Here is an 8,264-nt window from a genome sequence, read left to right as displayed (position 1 = left end):
ACTCTCGGACTTCCACCAAGTAGCTGCTCGATGCAAGAGTTCTACCTGACTACCAACTTACGTTGGAGTTTTTCCTGACAGCCGACTAACATTAGATTTCTTCCAGACCATCAATTGAAGACGAATTTGCTTGACCACCAAACATCGCTGGGTTTTCAATCTTTATTTGTAACTAAAGTTAAACCCAGGAGTTGATTATTGTAATTTGATCATCCTCAATTTCAAGGATGAATTAGCCACTTACAATCTAAGCGAAGACTAGTGGAATATCATTTTACCTAGGCGTGGACCCATGGAGTTTTCAGTTTCCAAGGTTTTTACATAAAAATTATGGTGTTACACTTTTCTTCTTTTTATGTGCTGGATATTCGTACAACACTGAGATGAAAATTTTATAACTCTATTACCATGTATATTCTGGTCAATAGTTTGTCACCATATATGGGAAAAAATCCCATAATTCTAAGTATTTCTTTATTGGCCAGCAACCATAGCAATCACATCTTGAGAACCTCCCACTCAATCACCCACCAATCTAGGAATCAATCTATGAATTAAGGACACCAACTACCTGCCTCCTTATATCCTTTGAGGCAAAACACTACTAGAGAAGGAACTTTGGGATCTTTCTTAGAAGAATGTACCTAAAAAATGGAAGAATATAAAAATTAGATGTTTTAAATCCTACGAGATGCTCGAAATCTTATGCTAGAACCACATGAGGAGGTTCCTCTCCCTCGGGAGCCATCACTGACTGATGATATTTAACTCAAACACCTTCATGTTGAGATTCTTCTTCCTCCGCCAAGGTGGCATTTTCAATCACATCAAGACAAAAGACTTGCTAACACTATAAGTTCTACCCATCCTTCACATGCATGTTAGTAACCGCACATTCTTTTGTACATCATAGAAGACTTAGTCCAGTCGTACATTACTGAGCTCCCTCGAAAACCCTATGATATAACTATGAGGGTTGGGTCTAAAAGAGTTTCCAATAGGAGGTGTAAGACAATATCTTCATTAGTGGGACTTCTAGGAGTCATCATCCCTGACTGAAGCCATTCTTCAACACCCCATTTTGACAGGATTCAAACTATCAAGCATCGATTCCTACAATGGGACATCTGACCTGTAAGAGCATATCGATCACTATAGAACCCTCATGCATATCTAACGAGCCTCAGATGCACTCCTATGCTAGGTGTTTTCTGCTATAATCAAGGGATAAGCTCAAATATGTTTCTATTAACTTCCATCTAGAACAATCCCCATCATTATCAAATTGGCAAAAGTATTTGTTGACTAATTCATCACCAATTAAAGAATTGCTAACAATTCTTCTCACCTCACTAGGATATGCCAAAATGATGGAGAATCAGTAATAGAGTATTTTCAATGATTTTTCATTAAGGCTTGATAAAATTTAGGAGTGAATCCTGAATTATTGAGAGGAGTTTTCCTCGGAGGCCTCTACCATGGTCCCTTTTAGTTAGCACTTATACAAGACATAATTCCCTAGTATACTGACTTGATCTATTATGTGGAGGAATAAATATCAGTTGATGAATCCATTAATGCTCACAGGAAGCAATTTGAGTAACCTTCCGGAAAGAGAAAAAATGTTTCTACAAAAGCTAACTCATTCTCGTAGTGAATAAAACAAAGGAATAATAACCTACCTCCTAGACCACCACATATGTTTCAACAAGTGCAAGAGTATATAACACTCAATGCATCTCTAGTGAATATATTGATGTCCATTCAAGATCAAGAAAATATTAAGTGTCCTAATCCTTTGAAGCCGAATATGCAAAATTAGGTTCAATATTTTCATTTCTATTATAGTCATAGGGACACGACTGAAGACTGTAAGCTGCTCAAGAATAAATTTGAGAGGCTTATATGACAAGGCTACCTTCAATAGTTTATTCAAAATTCACCTACTCAAGATTAGGCTCATCCCATTGGGGGGAAAATCAATAGTAACAAAGACAATCATTGAATAATTATCAAATAATTGGTGAGATTAAAACCATCACAGGGGGGGCCCTTATTGCCTAATCAAGTCTTAGGGTGACACCAAAGAAATGCCGACACCTAAGAAGTCCCGTATTAATCATTCTATTATTTTGATAATTTTGATTTGGAGTGATTAAAAACCCCTCATCAAGATCCACATATAATTAATGTGAGAATTGATGACTCGTGCTACAACATCAAAAGAATTTTGGTAGATAATGGGAGCTCCATGGATGTCTTATTCTATTATACTTTTCTCTATATGAGTCTCACCAGCAAAAATCTTCACAAGGATATTATATAGATTTGATAATTGGCCTGTACGAGTAAAAGGGATAATTAGTCTGCTAGTTATACTAGAAGAATTCCTCAATAAGGTACTCACACAATCCAGTTTATTGTGGTGAAATTAGAGTTAATTTATAATACTTTTTTTGGAAACCCTTCAATTAATCTTTTTTTGAAAACCCCTGTTAGGATTGATATGGTGTGAGGAGACTAATAAGTGGTGCAACCTTGCAATCTTAAGCAGGCTCAACCAAGCCCAACAGTTACCTTAAGCATCAAGGAATTAGATCTTTGAAATAAAGATATCCCTTAGAAGGTTTCTCCCATAGAAGAATTTACTTCTATATCTATATAAGAATAGTACCCTTAAATGACTATGTAGTTTGGGCATTTTTTACTACTTGTCTTGTTTCATCGTGTATCTCTTCTATGTTGAATATGTTGTAGCTCGGGCATCCTTTGTATTTTCTTCATGAGTATTATTTTTTTGATAGTACTACTTAGCTTGTGTCATTTACTTTCTCCCAAGTTATTGTGAGCATCCCTTTTATGTTGAGTATAGTGTAACTTCAAAGTCCCTAACTCATATTAGGGAGTTATTGTATTGCCTTTCATAAAATAATAATTTATCACATATTATGTTCTAATATTATCTCTTTCTTTAAAGAGGATAAAAATGATAATTTGTGGAGAGTCAAATATTAGTATCCATATAAATATAAAATCTTTATTATGTCTAAATCACTGGATGATTAATCAAAAGGGGATTTGATCAGAACTGTTTCCATATAGGTAAGATCATCGAGCAGCCCTCTGACATAAAACCTCAGATAGGATAAATATTTTAGGCGAATGTCAATCAAATCATAAAATCTATGATTTTATAAATATACAAATCTTTATTGTGTTTCAGTTATAGTATGATCAATCCTAAGGAGATTCGATCCGACCTTTTTCATATAGGCTAAAATCATCTAGCATCTCTATGACATACAACCTTGGATAGGTCAAATAACCTAAGAGGATATAAAATTAATGATTTCAAAATGCATAATCTCTATTGTGTCTCAATCACTGGATGATCATATTGCAAACCTGATTATGATTTTGATGATAATAAATATTATTATGTCTGTTACTACTTTTTATAATTTATGTGATATTTTTGTTTTGTGCTTGTGTGCACTAACATTTCAAGAAACTAGTCCACTGTTCACTTGCAATTATGATCAGCTCATGACTGGTAAATTAGGGTTATAATTATTTTTAATTTTATTATCTCATTTCTAGGGGGGGGTGGCAGAGATAAAAATGTTTTTGAGAGAGTTTTTTTAGGTAATTCATATTATACGATTTTTACTTTATAATGTACAAAGTAATTAATATTGCAAGATTTTAACTCTTATTATATGAAGTGTTCTACTCCTTCAAAATTCTAACCGCTAGAGTTTAAGAAATATACTAATTTTGTACTAATTGTACAATACATTTTGGTACATATTGTACGCCCTAATTAAAATCTTTCTTAATTAATCCTACAATATCAAGAAATAAAATCATGGATATTTATTATGATTGATCATATTATACGATATAGTTTATATTGTATGATTACCCATGGACTAAAATGGTAATCCCACGGATCATACAAAATGAAATCCATGATTTTTATTTTGATCGTACAGTACGATGTCCATAGTACTAGATGATCACCCTTGTATAAAGTTGGACATCCCAATGATTGTCCCAAATGAACATAAGGAATTTCTTCATATCATACCGTGTGATGTTTTGATCATACTGTATAATAACTTATAAAAGTTAAATGGTTAGTTTAAATGATCTTGGTGGATGAGTTTGAATTGAACTGATCATACAATATAATACATGTATTATTCTATACAAATAAAGATGGATCTCTTGAAATTTAAGTTTTTTTGAAACCAGCTATTTAAGGATTTCTAATATTCTTTTGAGACATCTTTAGCTATTTAGTCTTCTTGAGAGAGAGCTTGAGGGAGAGAAGAAGGAGAGCTTGGTGGGAGAAGAAAGGGAGATTTTAAGAGGGGATTCACAAGGTTGCTCCAAGTTTGAATCTTGCCTAGTATCTATAAGTATCTACCTAAATTCTTTGTGGCTCTGGAGAAGATGTTCTTTAACATCGATTATGGTTCTCTAACTATCACATAGAGGGTGAAAATAGTGTTGTGGTTCATTGACCATCACCTGGAGGGTGAAAATAGAGTTTTGGTTCTCTGACCATCACCAGGAGGGCAAAAATAGACTTCAGGTTCTCTACCTTCACTAGGAGGGTAAAAAAAGATTTCCAAGTTCTTTGCCTACTCTAAGAGAGAGTAAAAGGATTCAAGGTACATTGCCTAACCGGGTTGGTGGAAAGATTTTGTACAGGCTTCACCTTCTTGTTGTGGGAGTAAAAGGAGAGTCACTACTATTTAGTGTAATACTTATAAAGGGAGTCTCTAAGGAGTGGATATAAGCTAGGTTGACCAAATCATTATAAATTCTAGTGTGTTCATTCTATTTTTTTTCCCTTTAGTTTTATTTTTATTACAATTAACTGCATGGGTGGCAACACTAATCTTTTTATTGTGAATTTAATTTTCTTATGCATTAAGTTATAAAAAAGATTTTATTTTTGTTAAATAATTTTTTAAATTACCAATTCACTCCTCTTCGTTAGCTTCGAGATTAGTTCATAAGAGTTTCACAATCCTTACGAACATTTATATAAATCCTTGGAGGATTCAATCTTACCTCTTTCATATAGGTTAATATCATTGTGTAGTACTCAAATAAACAATCTCAGATAGGTCAAACATCCAATGAGGATGTCATATATCTCAAAAAATTGAATAATCAATCCCTTGGGAATTTGATCATACCTCTTCCATACTGGTTAATATTATCAAACAAATATATAACAATCTCAGATAGGTCAAACATTCAACACATTATAACTACAGCCATTTCAACTTGGGCAATTGGGATGTCAATCAGTTGAATAAAGTGTCTAATTCTTGGCAACCCCCTCCACCCAATTGGATTAAAGTCATTGTGGATGCTTCCCTTCTACCGAGCTATATAGCTGGAATTGCTGGAGTGTTTAGAGACTGTAAAGGCAGATTTTTTAATGCTTTTGGGAGGAAATGTACTCATTGGGATATTGCAAATTTGGAGTTTCTAGCAATCAAATCTTTGAAGGATGTAATCAAGGATTGGACGTTCAAATACAAAGGAATCATTGTTGCTGGTGACAACTCAAACATCATTTCTTTTATTCAAAGAGTTCGGGAAAAAGGTAACTGCTATGATGAAGATTTTGATTTTCTTAAAGAATTTAACTTTGCTATCTTCAATTGTATTAGTAGAGATAGTAACAAGTTAGCTAATTATTATGCTAACTTAGCACTATTTAATAACTTTTCTTGGGATGATGTCTCTTTGAATAAGGTCCCTCCTTCATTCTATAACATTTTGAAAGAGGAATCCACTTTGTAGTTTTTTTATTTTTTCTACTTTTAATATTAAGCTTACATTGGCTTTTCTTCAAAAAAAAAAAAAAAAAAAGATAGGTCAAACATCTAAGGAGAATGTCTCTCACAATTCCTCAAAGTCAAATGAGCACACTAAAATATTTCTCATCATCCATTTTTAATGAAATTAAGTAAATTTAACATACATATAATAGAGAAAAGGTAGAACATCAAAAACTTTTTAATTTATCACCGAACATATTATATACATCATAGGATATACCAACATCAAATACTTGTAACATGTAAGTTAGTATTAGTAATAATATAAAAAAATATAGAATCTCAACGTCATAATTCTCCTCGAGGGAAGAAGCCTTCTATAACTCATTCTCAATCTCATCCCCATTAAAATATGAAGAAGAGTTTTCAAAAGCCTGGCTGAGTCCCCTCGATTTCAGCTCTAATTATGTGTTGTACTAGACAATTGCCTTTCAAAAAATTTCTGATGAAGCCTTACTCCATAAACTTCAACTCCATGGCCTTCACTTTCACATCATATATGTTATCACAAGCTTCCTAAATTTGATCTTGGATGATCATCTTGAAGGAAACAGACTTCTTGACTTCTTCTATGACTCTGGAAGGTGACTATTTAGACTTGGACATGCATGGCTTCCTTCTCAGACAACAAGCTCTAGAGTGTCTTGATCTCATTTTCAATTACTACAATCTTTTCTTCCAAGACATTCTGATGTTTAACATGCTAATTGATTAGTGCCTGTGTATCCACCAAACAATATGTAGATGATCCATCTATTGATTCTATAAGAGGTTGAAGTTGCCATAGTCGACGATTCTTCTCTATACTCTGCTAGCGGCTCCTCCACAACCTTCATCTCACTAATCTTTCTATCATACTTCTTCCTAAACTCTCCTCGGAGATATTTGACCTTTCATAAACTCATTGTTTCAATCATTTCAGACCTTGGTTATTTCAATTTCAAGGTCCATGCATTGAACAGTTTATGAAAGGTCATATCCTTATGAGAATATAAAAAGAAAAAAAAAGAAAAAAAGAGAGAATGGGAACTCACCAACTCCTCAACTCATCGACGACCAACACATTGATGTTTCAAAACATCTTCTAGAATGTGTGTCTTGTTTGGCGAGACATCAATACCTTTAATAGTAACTATCAAAATGCCATCTACTTTTTTCTTCTAGGATGCTTATAGATCACCCTCATTCCCTGATCTTTTAGGTGGAGCAATTAAAATTTGAATAACTGGCTCTAGGACTTTATTCAGCTTCTTTTGCATACGGGCATATGATCTTTATTCATGAGAAGATAGTCCCACCTTGAAAAAATATTCTTCATCTATATATCTACTTAAATATTATACCTTATTATGAAGGGTTTCAATATTAGTGAGATTTAGTACCTTCAGTAAATCCTCTACACTAACGTGTAAGGGAATGGGTAAATCTTTAGTTTTCCCCCATCTTTCATAGAGATTCCAGTCATTCTACAAAAGAAAGAATTTAATAACCCAGCTCTTTGATAGGTCTCAAGTGTGAATATCCAACCACTTGGATCCAAAAGAGATACAATCTTACATATCTCCAATAAGTCTAGCAATCTGTGAAAGGCACTCTAGAGATAACACCACTCTGCAATCTCTGAAAACATAATCAATCCCAATATGATTGATGTAGATCTATGAGAAATATTGGAAAAACTCTCTCCACATGTTGCTAAACTACCAATCAACTCCAAAGGAGGGGGAAATTATATCCCCACTCGCAAACTGAACTCGTACAACATCAAAAATCTCATAGGAGTGGAATAGGCATGAGTAGATTTTTTAGGCACTTTCATCAAAAGTTCATTAAGTAAATTTTTTTCTTGAAAATGATGAAGCTATCGTCAGTTATTGTGGATACAACATCATCAGCATTAGTCATATTTTGAGTCTTCCTCAGACCCTCACATTAGATAGTAGGTTGATTTCCTTTGGCTTTAGTGATTTTTATAGAGGTGAGGTCACCCCTTTAATCTTCTACACCAAATAGGGGCACTGAATTTGAGTAGGAGATGCCACTTATAAAAAATAGTGGAATGCCTTTAGAGTACGAATAAAATGAGGGATAAAGAAAAGGAAAGGAGTAAAAATTTCTAAATTCAACACAATGAGAGGGTCACTGAATTTAAGTAGGGGATGCTGCCTACTTAAAATAGTGGAATTCCTCAATTATAAGAAAGCTAGAAGGAGAAGATGTGCATTTTCCCCCTACCCTAGGGGGGTATTTATAGGATGAAAAACATGAGAAATATTTCAAAAAAGAAGAAGAAAATATTTGAAAATTGTAGGGAGGAAGCTTCTTGAAGTCTTTTGAAAATTTTTTGAATTTTTAAGACTTTTTCAAAACTTTTAGAGCCAAAAAATAAAAATTTTC

Source organism: Dendrobium catenatum, unplaced genomic scaffold (genome assembly GCF_001605985.2).
Source record: "Dendrobium catenatum unplaced genomic scaffold, ASM160598v2 fragScaff_scaffold_1282, whole genome shotgun sequence".
Lineage (NCBI taxonomy): Eukaryota > Viridiplantae > Streptophyta > Magnoliopsida > Asparagales > Orchidaceae > Dendrobium > Dendrobium catenatum.
The sequence above is the reverse complement of the archived record's forward strand: the minus strand, read 5'-3'. Positions refer to the sequence as shown.